The following is a 12,778-nucleotide window of genomic DNA, read 5'->3' on the forward strand; positions in this document are numbered from 1 at the left end:
TTTTTAAAGAACAATTATTTAGTGAAAAAGCAATAATTTCGAACTTTTATTTTATTTCTTAAAACGCACCAGTGAACTTTCATATATTATATATCAATCGGAAGAATATTAAACAGACTTTTAGAGTTTAAATATTTTATAAAAGTACATTTCATGCCAAAAAAATGCAGAGAAACATAACTTTTTAGACTAGGAAATAATAGCATGTTTGAATGTGACTTTTATTAAATTCTGTATGTTTCTGTAAAAATCTGTTTACGTATGGATAAACTTCGACCCTTCTTCTTTTAATCCAATATAGGTTTTGATGCCGCCCGGACCGCCCAAGAACAACTATTTTTAATTTAAAAATATTTCTACTTAAATTAATTTTTTTTTTTTACATAAAACATAACAGTCATATTTATTCAATGCTAAAAATGACGCTCAAATTTTATTTTTTAATATATTCTTTAATATACATAAAATAAAATAATTAGATGAAAAATATAATCAAAAAAATTGATTATATATATTTTTTTTAAATACAAAAGAGGTTTACTCCAAGTAAGTAGGAAAGAGGTTTACCCCAAGTAAGTAGGAAAGCGGAATAGTATCGAAAATTAACTGAGCGATAAAATGATTAGTATAGAAATATAACTTACCGAAACTCATTTTAATGATTAAGATCGAAAATGTGATTTTCAGATTAATATCGAAAAGTTTTTATATCGAAATTCACAAACGTGGAGCAATATCGAAAACAATAAAAACGGAATAAGATCGAAAACTCATACTAATGATTAACATCGAAAATATGATTTTCCGAATAATGTCGAAAACAATAATAGCGGAATAAGATCGAAAACTCATTTTAATGATTAACATCGAAAATATGATTTTCTGATCACACTTTTTTTTTTTATAAAAAACTAGTACTAGGAGAAAATCTTAAAAAACTTTTAATACTAAATCACTTTTTAATAAGAAACTTATTAAAGAGTTCGATAAATATTTCCTACCTTTTCACCTAAATATTGCATCAACTTTACATGAAGTTAGCGTTATCTATAATGGAGTACAGCAGTTTAAACAAACAGCTTAATTTGCATGCGCAATAAACAGTTTAATTTGCACGTGCAATGAATTTCCATTCGATTTAAAACTTGAAATTTAAGAAACTTTTAAGAAACTCAATATTCCCAAAATCACATAAAGAAGCTGCTGAAGTTCTGAATGACAAAGAATGTCATTGCTGTGGAGACATTTTCTTGGGATCAGTTGCAGAACAGCACAACATAGCATTGCTGTTTGGGCATATGCTTGTCATCAACAAGGTGAAATTGGCCTAAGTGTGTTTTGTTGATAGAACATTTAGGTATTTATATGTATGCATTTAACTTTTTCAAAGAAATAAATGTTCTAGAAGAACATGTATATATCTAGGGAGCTGTCCATTAATTACGTCAACAAATTTTTAGCAATTTTTACATCACCTCCTCCCCCTTGCCAACAATTTATCAAATTTCCAGAGACACCCCCACCCTATAAAATTACGTTAATTTTTGATAACCCCCTTTTTTTGATAATCAATTGACATGAACCCAATTTTTGATAACCCCCCTAAATAAACAACAACATGAAAACAATTTATGATAACCCCCTAAATAAATACGCTACGCTACAAATCCAACCTAATTTTTCTTTTTTTGAGTAATGATATTAAAAAAATAAAGTAACATTGCTGACGTCAACTTTACTTTACCTCCTCCCTCACCCTCACCGTCAACAATTGTCAAAAAAGTTCAGGACCCCCTCCTCCTCTATTTTGTTGACGTTATTAATGGACAGCCCCTAGACGAAAAAAATTGATATACTAAAAACGTTAGGTAGAACACTTTTATTTACAGTTGTAAGTTATAGTTACATTTATTGTACTTCCAACATGACACCATGCATGGAGGAAAGCAAGTGGTATCAGCTCGTGCTATTTTCTGTTCCAATGTTTTAAGATCCAATTCCAGATGAGGATCAGATGAGTTTTGATCCTGATAAATCTTACCTTTGGGGAACACCTGTTCCAGCTGTATGTGCTTTAATGACATCCAAATCCGAGGCTTTATACAAGCTTGTTTTTTCCAAAATAAAAGAAGTTTTAGATTTCTCTCCAGCCATCATTATGTCGGATTTTGAACGAGGACTACAAAATGCTTTAAAAATAACTTGGAATGAAAGCTTGATGAATGGTTGCGGGTATAAGTTATTACTTTATTTCCAGTTTCCAAGTTATCAAAGTTTCTCATAGTGTGTTATCATTTAATGATCTCCTTTAAATCCTTATCAACATTAACATATTTCTTTCAAAATTTCAAAGCTGTGTAAGTTAATTTTCCAAGTTTTTGCATAACACTTCTTATTTATTAACCTGCTGTAACTTTATTACCAAACTAATTAACTTAACTTTATTTAATAGTCTTTTTCCATGAAATATGGAAAACTGTATTTGAAGTGTTTAAAAAGTTTTAGTGCTTTGGGTGAAAACTCAATGGGTGAGCTTGGTGAGAGTCTTCCTTTGCCAACTTCCGCTTCAACAGAGTCACCGAAGTGCATCGTATGCACCGTCAATGAACGAAATGCACTGGTAATGCCTTGTAGATATTTTTTGATTTGTCCGCCTTGCATTCAACAAGTCCAGGAAAGTAATACAGCTTATTGTCCCACTTGCCGAGGACCAATATCATCCATAATTGAGGATGATATTGCCGAGGACCAATATCATCCATAAGAATGTCACCCAATTGTTTAAATTTATTAGAATGTGGTAGTGGTGTCGTGGTAGAGCGCTCGCTTTATAAGCGAGAAGTTCCGAGTTCGATCCCCACCACGTCCCTGGTAGTACCGCGCTCAACTTGTTTTTCGGCGCAGCGGCCTTGATCGACAAGGTTTGTGTTTCGGAGTTATAGAGTTGAGAGAGGGTTATAACCACAAGTAGCTTTCTCATCCGTAGTGGCTTTATCGGCCTTGGGGAGGTGAATTAAAAAAAAAAAAAAAGATATAGTATAAAAACGGTATTAAATTATTTCCTATTACTCTTACTCCGCCTGGGATAAAAAATAACCAATAACGTAATTTCTTTAGTTTACACAAATGTATTTAATTTCCATTTGGGCCTATAAGATTTTCCGATAGTTGGCGCAATGTATTGGTTTCAGTTGAGCAAACCTCATATTACGTTAAGGATAAGCACCAAATAAATCTCCCAAGAAACAAAAGTCGTTTACATGTTAAAGCTATTGTATAGATAAAGGTAGTATAATTCTACAGCTGCTTGATTAGCAAAATTAGATAAGTATCCTTGAAGCAAGTGACAGTGTCAATAAAAGATTTGCTTTTAATAGAAAATTTATATCAATAACAACTCTTTAAACAAAATGCATCTTTATTATAAAGAAAATTTAGGATGAAAAAAACTTTTTTGCAGCTTTTTTGTGCTGGTCTGTAAAATCTCGGTCTGTGCTTTATATAATCTATAAGGTGTTATATCTTGGATAGGAAATATTTTCAGCATATGGTTTTCGCATATTTTTTGTTCCGCTTGACGAGCTCTTTCCAATTATATAGTTTTTTGTTTATGGGTCCCGGTCCCAAATGTGAAAATTTTTGGCACTCATTTTTTTCTTTTTAGTTTTAATCTAGTCAAACAAGTTAAAAGCTAGTTAGACAAATTAAAACCTAGTTAGACAAGTTAAAAGCAAAAAGTTGCTTCTAACACGCTTGTGCGCACGAAAGTCTTAATCGTTACATAGCAACCCTCATTATAACCAACCTAACGTAAAAATCTTTACGATACGGGCTTGTATATTTATAGAAAGTTATTGATTGTACTTTTTATTAAAACTACAATCAATAACCTTCTATGCATGAAATAAATTATTGAAAGAATAGTAAATTTACTAACCTTCTAATATTTTATTCACTAATATTTTTATTCTCCAAGTTAGTCGAATTTCCTAAAACGCCTTACAAAAGTTATTGAATGCACTTTGCGAATACGGCATTTGATTTACAATTTAATCGGATAAAAAGCCTGATAATAAGTACAGTTTGAACTCTACTTCATGAAGTGCACAACCAATTTTGTAAAATATTATGTTAATAGTTTTGTCATTGACATGGATTTGTGAGCTTTATCATCTTTCGCTTTAACACGTTGCAACGCGTTGCAAAGCTCAGGTAAAATGTGACTCTTCGTACACAGTTCCATGTAAATGACAAAACTATTTGCATAGTATTTCACAAAATCGGTGGTGCACTTCATAAAGTAAAGTTCAAAATTTATATTTAGGGTTAGAGCCATTACTGAAAAATTTTCAGATCAGGGTTTTTTATCCGTTTAAATCGTATATGAATTCCAAGTGACGCAGTTAAAAACAATGTTGTTTATCATCTGTCTTTCTGGGTAAAAGTTTTGAGTACCCGTGTTTTAGCAACTCTGGCTTCAGAACTTGGTTATTTTTGACATGAGAAAAATTAATAAAACTTCTAACAGCATCATTGGAGCTAATGACACTACCAGCGAAGTGAATTATAAAGGTCATTTAATAACTTTGTATACGTGATATAAAAACTATACTTACAAAAATATACTTGGGTTTATATTTCAAAAATCTGAACCAGTTTTCACTCACTCATACTTTCGTCGTTTTTTTACTAAAAGATTTTGTATCAACTTTTCATTCAAAGATTTGCAAGAAAAGGAAAATTAGAAATTTTGATCTTCAAACGTCATTGATATTGAACAAAGATAAAATTTGACAATAATGTTGACAATATATCATAAATTATAGTAAAAAAAAAAAACTTCCGATAACTTGAACCTCCAAAGAACCCAGGTATTGGTTCGAGTTGACAAATGTTTGAATTATCAGGAGTATAATTAATAAATAAGGGTCAAACAGAAACTCAAAATAAGTTTTAGTCGCTAAATGTTCGAAATATCGGGTGTTTATTGTACTATGAAACCTTCTAAAAGTAATAGGCAAGTCAATAGTTATGTATCGACAAAGCTGATAGATTATTTATAAAAACTATTTTTTTGATTATGATTTTTTACGAAAAGGTGATGAAACTTGAAAACAATATTTACAGGCACTTTTCCAAGTTGTTGAACAAGACTCCATTTATCCAAGTTTGCCGTTTATTCAAGTTTGCCGTTGTATCGGGACTTTCCTACTGACGAAAGGAATCTTTAAAGTACGTTAAATATTATTTAGGGGACCAACATATCTTTAACTGGAAATCATTTAACTATTGTAACATTTGATTTATCTTTTTTTTATTAAGGTGCTTATTATTAAGGTGCTCTAAGAAGTCCTAATGGTTATATCACAGAGCACCACCACATGGAGAATAGCATTTAATAAATTGATTCTCCGTTTTTAACCTCAGGCAAGGTATTTTTGTGCCAAGCCGAGAATCAAACCCAAGACTTTGCGGTTTGAATCCGAATACTTGACCACTACACTAAGGTTGCATTGATTTTCAGTTACACATACTGCTATAGATTTACAAACACAGTACATGCAATAGCGAAGGCAAATAAAGACTTAATGCAATAATTATATTTTAAAACCTAGTAAACACTATGTTGTATTTTACTTTTTTAAAGCCATTAGCAAATATATAAAAGTTAGCCAAGATGGCACAGTTATTACAAAAGCCGATACAAGCGGAAATACTACATTACGTTAAAATTGTTATTTGGAAAGCACATGAACCAGTCAATAAATAAACTATTTAGAAAGCTCATTAAACAACACCCCCAACGCATGGATGATATTTTTTTATAAGATAATTTTGTTACTTCTATTATTGATACCGAGAGCAATTTAAAAGTAGTTACTGAAAGCTGTATTTTATTTAAGATTGCGATATTTTGATTATCTTTGATGAATTAAATAGGCTGACATAAAAATAAATAGGTGAACAAACGTCCAAATATGCAAACATACTTTATAGCAGTAAAATTAAACAAAAAAAGTTTTTGCGTTTTGAGAGAAGTTTTGTAAAACATTTGTCACTGAACATTAATCACGAAAAATTAAATTAAACAATTTTTCAAACTTTTTTATACATATATTTATTATCTAACTGCTTTTAATAGAAAACTCATATCAATAACAACTCAAACAAAATGAATTATTAATATATGGCCAATTTAGGATGAAAGAACCCTTTTTATAGATTTCTTGTGTTGGTCTGTAAAATCTGGGTATGTGTTTTATACAATCTATAAAATGTTATACTTGGGAAGGAAACATTTTCAGCATATGGTTTTTACATATTTTTACATATTTTTTGCTCCGCTTCACGAGCTCTTTCTGATTTTATAGTTTTTTATTTAAATTCAAATTTTTTTTTTTGCTGACTACACCAAGTTTGACGTCTTGGGTCCCGGCTCCAAATGTGAAAAATTTTTCTTGTTAGTTTTAACCTAAAGAACAAGTTAAAAGCAAAATGTTGCTTCTAACACGCTTGTGCACACAAAGTACACATTGACCCTCACTATTATCCATAAACTTACATGTTTTTTATTACTTTTTTTTAAACGAAAGTACAATGGTTAGAGCGCAATATGTTAATCCAATTCTTTTCTATTTTTATAAAACATTCTCTTCTTATATTATTACTGAATATTTTTGTTTTATTAACACTATCATTCCAAAACGCTTGTTGAATCGATCATCTAACGCGTTTAGTTCTAAGCGATTGGCTTCAGGATTGAATCCCCGTGGTGTTTATCTTTTATTTTTGAATATCTTTTTCACGGGGTGTGCTCATAACAGGCTAAGTAAGAAATACAACTTGGGAGTATCGACTTTCGAATTCAAACAAATATGTGGTCACTGCCCCTTCCCCTTTCTTTTCAGTCCTTAACTCTCATCTATGTATCACATGCTCCGAACAAAGTAAGTTTTTATTTCGCAAACTAAATTCAAAACAAACTGAGCAGTTGTTCAGAATGACAAATCAGTATTGATAATGACATTAAAAGTAAAATCTAAAATTGAAAAAGATTTACAAACATAAATTGTTAATATATCGTTTATCTGTTAACATTTACTAACCATTTTTGAACTTCTTGCTATATAACCTGTGATATGGAAGATGACTTCTCTACTACTTCTTATAGATAAATCTTTAAAGAGGATAACTGAAGTCAAGTATTTGATAAATTTATGTATTTAATTGTTAATTTATTTGATATCGCAAATCTTTAAATTAAATTTTAATTTTGGTAACTCACAACAAAACATCTTTTAAGTAACCAAGTAACCAAAAGTTAATGCCACTTATCTACCGATACTGGCTGAACTTACCGACACAATTATAATCGTAACTCAAAAGACCTTTAAATAAGAAGAACTATTTCACTACTGCAAATAAGCAGTCAGATTTGTATTGGATTTTTATCCACAATGCCATAGCTAATTAATGTTTAGGTTTTTATCATTTTGTTTAAATTTTCCTGGATTCAACACTTGCATGATTGCACACAAAGTTTGCACACAAAAAGCACTGTTTAAAAAATTTTTTTTTATTATGTTTTTATTTTATACAGTTTTTATTATGTACGGAATGTTCCTATTATTTAATGAATGTTCTTAATTTTCTATAGTATACCATTTTTGAAAAGTTCAGACTTTAGTTATTTTTATTTCAAAGTTCAGAGTATTCTGTATATTTCTGTAAATACATTTCATCAAATATTAAACAGATATCTTGCAACATTTTGGGCCAATTTTGAGTAATAATTTTGCATATTTTATTGTGTCAATATTACCAGAATGTGTTTTCAATAAACAAAGCAATGAAAAATCTTTCCAAATAATTTTTAATAGTGATACAATTTATGCTTTGAATGATTGCATGGAAGTATAACCCTAAAATAATGCATATCTATTACTATTTTCCGATTTCTTCTTTTTTTTTTTTTTTTAAGTTCTTGAAAAGCCAAGCCAAAAAGATTCTGCATAATTTTGTAAGTAAGTAGGAAAGTGTTCAAACATACATATGTGGAACATTTTTAAGACCTTTACAAAACATTATGTAACGATAATAGACAACTCTTGTAAAATAATTTCATATAAGCTCTCAGCAACTTGTATAATAAACTCAATAACTTCTGGTATGGAAATTTTATTAAATAACATCTTGTAAAATACAATATGATAATTAATTTTTAACATTTGGTAGGTATATACCATACCAGCAATGCATTTAAAGTTGTGCGTTCAATATTGTTTTAGTATATACAATGTTAAACATTCTGGAATAGAATGACCAGATGACTACTTGTAATACTAATAGTAATTTTTCCATGACAATTGGAGGTAGACTGGGTATTGTTTATAATCTTTTGTTAAAAAGGATCATTTAGCACGCTCTTCTTGTTTTATTAATCAGGATCTTTTAAATAACTCTAATTGTTTTATTAGGCAGGACCTTTTAGCCTGCAGTCCTTGTTTTAAAGTTGAAACTATTTTCTTGAAATTTTTTTGCACATATAACAGATGACTAAGTTGGCATATAGTTTTGCATATTTACAAATAACATTTTTCCTTTAAACTTTTTATTGTTCGTAAGTCTTTATTGATTTTGACAAAATATTTTATAACTTTTTATGATTTGTTGACATTAACTGTAAATAAAATCAATACATCTTGTTTTAAATCGTTTTATAAATAGCCAACAACACAACATTCAATATTTTTTGTTCTACTAATAGAACTTTTAGTCTATATTGTATAAATTATACAATTATACAGTATAATTACTACACTTTAATTCAAAACCGCAAAAAACTGGCCTTCTATTAATTCTGCTTTTGGAATTTTTGAACCTATACCTTTTTTCAATATTATTCTGGAAAGTCCTTTTTCGATATTGTTCCTTTTTTCACAATTTCGATCTAATTCCGGTTTTTGAATTTTCGATTCTATTCCTTTGTTCACAATTTCGATATTATTCCGGTAACTGCCTTTACGATATTATTCTCTTTTGAGGTATTTCGAGATTATTTTGCTTTTCGGATTTTCGATACTATTCCTTTTTTAACAATTTCGATGTATTTTTTTTTCGAGATTATTCCGAACAGCCACTTTTCGATATTACTCCTTTTTTCACAATTTCGAGATTAGTATGTTTTTTGGATTTTCGATACAATTCCTTTTTTTACAATTTCGATGTTATTCTCTATTTCGATGTTATTCCGGAAAGTCCCTTTTCGAGATTAATCAGTTTGGCTGTTTTCGATACTGTTACAACTACCCGGGGACTTGCGTAATAAGAAAAAAACATGCAAAATAGAAGCACTGATAACATTTAATAATAATAATTTTGAATTATTTTAATTAAAAGAAAATTTCGTAGTTATAGTTGAATATTTATTCGCTATCGGATAAACGGCTATCGGCTTCTATATCAACGCAATCTAATTGTCGATAAACATCAACAAGTTCAGGTAAAACCTCTTCATTGATATCCTTACTTCTTGTGGAATTCAATCAGTAAAAGTTGCAGCACCTCTTCTGATAGTACTATTTGCATACAGACTTCAAACAACTTTTCAAAATAATACTGGAAACATAAACATCTGATTTTTCTAAACTTCGACAAAAAACATCAGTTAAGTTGTTAATTCTTGAGGTTTTTCTTGCATGATCCATACAATCTTTTCAATGACATTTGTAAAGACTTTCTCCAGCTTTTTCGCCAAAAGTTCCAACTGGCAAAATTAATTCAACCATGATTTGAGCTCCATGAGCTAAGACTTTATGAACACAAGTAGGAATTTTATACCATAGAATATTTCTCATTGATAATTAAAACTGTTTGTAGACAATAATTTTCAAATTTGATTGGATCAATTGGAATTTGACATGAAAAACATATTAATATTGTTCTTAAATGGACAATAAGATTTATATCTATATCCAAAATTTCTGATAACAATATTGGATCAGAAAAAGCGTGCAGTATTGCCATTAGATGAACCAGTGCCACCTGGATGGAGTTTGTTTATGTGTAAATTTAATTTTTCCCAAAATCTTTTTTGTTAAGACTTTTTCGAGCTTTTACATAACCTTTATTTATTTTTCCTTTTGCCTGCCATTGCTTAATATACAATTTGTACGACAAATGAGAGAGATATTCAAACTTTTCCATTTGGTAGCCATATTGTAATATCAGAAAGTTCATTTATTTGTCGTTCTTTACTTTCTTTAGCATAATTAGGAGTTGGATTTGCCCAAAACACATCCCAGTCATATGTTTAAAGTCTTAAGGGTACAATGGTAACAGAAAAAAGCGAATTGTCTGATGAACTTTCAAGTCATCGAACTCATCGAACTTTTGATTGCATTGGGAAAATTACTGGCTTCATCAAATCCCCAATTTACTACAAAAATCAACTCAATTGAGTCTTTTTCTTTATTAGTAATTTTAGATATAATTTGCGTCTCTTGTCATTCTATTATTCATTGAACAGTATGTATTAGAAGATTTTGTAATGGCACATTTGCCTCCTTATCAGAGATGTGCGTATTATTTGGTCTACATTTTTTTTTTAGATATCAGAATATCGCTGTAAAGCGGATAAATATCTGCACCTCTCTCTTTACTTTCCAATCTTATTACCATGTACTGAGATTTAGTAAAACCATAATTTAATAGAAAAGCAATTCCCTCTTCTGGAGACATTTTTTTATTTCTTTGTCGATGTTTTTATTGATTTCATATGCCGATTGTTGATTTTGTAGAATTCATATAATAATCTTTTCTAAGTTCTTATTAACTATTTGCTTGGGTGCGTATCTTGCTGTTTCGAGTATGTACTTTGTATCATATTTACCTTTTTCAAAGTTCTTATTAACTATTTGCTTGGCTGCGTATTTTGCTGTTTCGAGTATGTACTTAGTATCATATTTACCTTTTTCAAAGTTCTTATTAACTATTTGCTTGGCTTCGTATTTTGCTGTTTCGAGTATGTATCATATTTACCTTTTTCAGACTTAGAAATTGCTAGTCTTTTAGCTCGTTATCTTTTGTCTTTAAAGGCAATTTATGACGTCCTTTCTTTAATTTTATGCCGTCCTTTCTTTAATTTTATGACGTCCTTTCTTTAATTTTATGACGTCCTTTCTTTAATTCTGGCGTTTTTAATACGTTTGAGAATTTACAGATAACTTCTTTAAATTCAAAATTAAATACATGTTCTAACCAGGAAATTGACTTTCTATGAAATTTATACTTGGAGTATTGAACATCCTTCATTTTTTGTTTGTACGTCGTTTGTAATGTTGATAATTTTTTTTCTAATTCTTTTTCTGGATCACCTTCAATTTTCATAACATTCTTCTTCTCCAACAATTTTAAACATTCCGACATTTTAATAACATCAATAGTCACAAAAGAAATAAAATCTTTAGGTTTTATTTCTTTTGTGACTTTAATGCTTTATAAGCAGGAGACCAGGTTTGAAATCTTTTCAAACCTGGGTCTCCTGCTTATAAAGCAAGCGCTCTAGCCACTACGCCACGGCCACACAAAGTTACCACAAGTATATCTTTTTTTGACAATATTATGCAATTTGATTCAAAATGAAAGTCAGGTTTTATGTAAAAAAAAAAAAAATTAAAAAAAAAAAATCAGTTTAAGTAGAAACATTTTTAAATTAAAAATAGTTGTTCTTGGGCGGGTCCGGGCGGCATCAAAACCTATATTGGATTAAAAGAAGAAGGGTCAAATATTTATCCATACGTATTCAGATTTTTACAGAGACAAACAGAATTTAATAAAAGTCACATTTAAACATACTATATTTCATAGTCTAAAAAGTTATCTTTCTCTGCATTTTTACGGCATGAAATGTCCTTTTATAAAATATTTAACAATAAACTCTCAAAGCCTATTTAATATTCTTCCGATTGATATATAATATATGGAAGCTCACAGGGGCGGTTTAAGAAATAAAATAAAAGTTCGAAGTTATTGCTTCTTCACTAAATAATTGTTCTTGTGACAACTTTGAGCATCTGGGGGGAAGTTCTAAGTGGTCTATAAATAAATTTTTTTTTCAGAACATAAAAATATGACTAATTTGCAACAATCTTGCATAATCAGAACTTTTTGTATCGGATTTTCGCAAATCTTGAATTAATGCCACTTTTTGATTATTTCAAACCACTGTGCAAAGTAAACACTTTTTTAAGGTACATTTCAAAAATAGGGCTTCCAGCGCACACAGGGAAACAAAGCAATTTCTGCTGAAGAGAGGGGAAGAAATTTAATTGTTTACATTAAATAGCCGTATTTAGGCACCACTTTTAATTAGAAATTTTAGGCTGTTTCACTTCTCCCACGTCCCGTTTCTCCCCACTCTCCCTTACTATTTTATATACATATATTATATGTGGAAAAATAATTTAGTTCCTAACGTTTTCAAAATCATTAAGTCTATCTTAAGAAAGTATGATTTTAAACGAAACTTTTCGTCAAACCAAGTATAATTAGTTTCGTTTTGATAACTGTGCACAACATTTTTCAAATAAAGTTATTCTGCAAAATTTTGATCTGCCGATAAAAATGTGTTACTTTTTCGTTTTCCAAGGTCAAAGATAGGTAAGTACTTAACTTGACAAACTAAGCATTAAAATTTAAGTACTTAATTAATATAATTTAGTCATTGATATTATTATAATAATTTTTTTAACAATTTTGTTTTGCTAGCATTTGCTAT

This window comes from Hydra vulgaris, chromosome 01, assembly GCF_038396675.1.
Source record: "Hydra vulgaris chromosome 01, alternate assembly HydraT2T_AEP".
Taxonomy (NCBI): Eukaryota; Metazoa; Cnidaria; class Hydrozoa; order Anthoathecata; family Hydridae; genus Hydra; species Hydra vulgaris.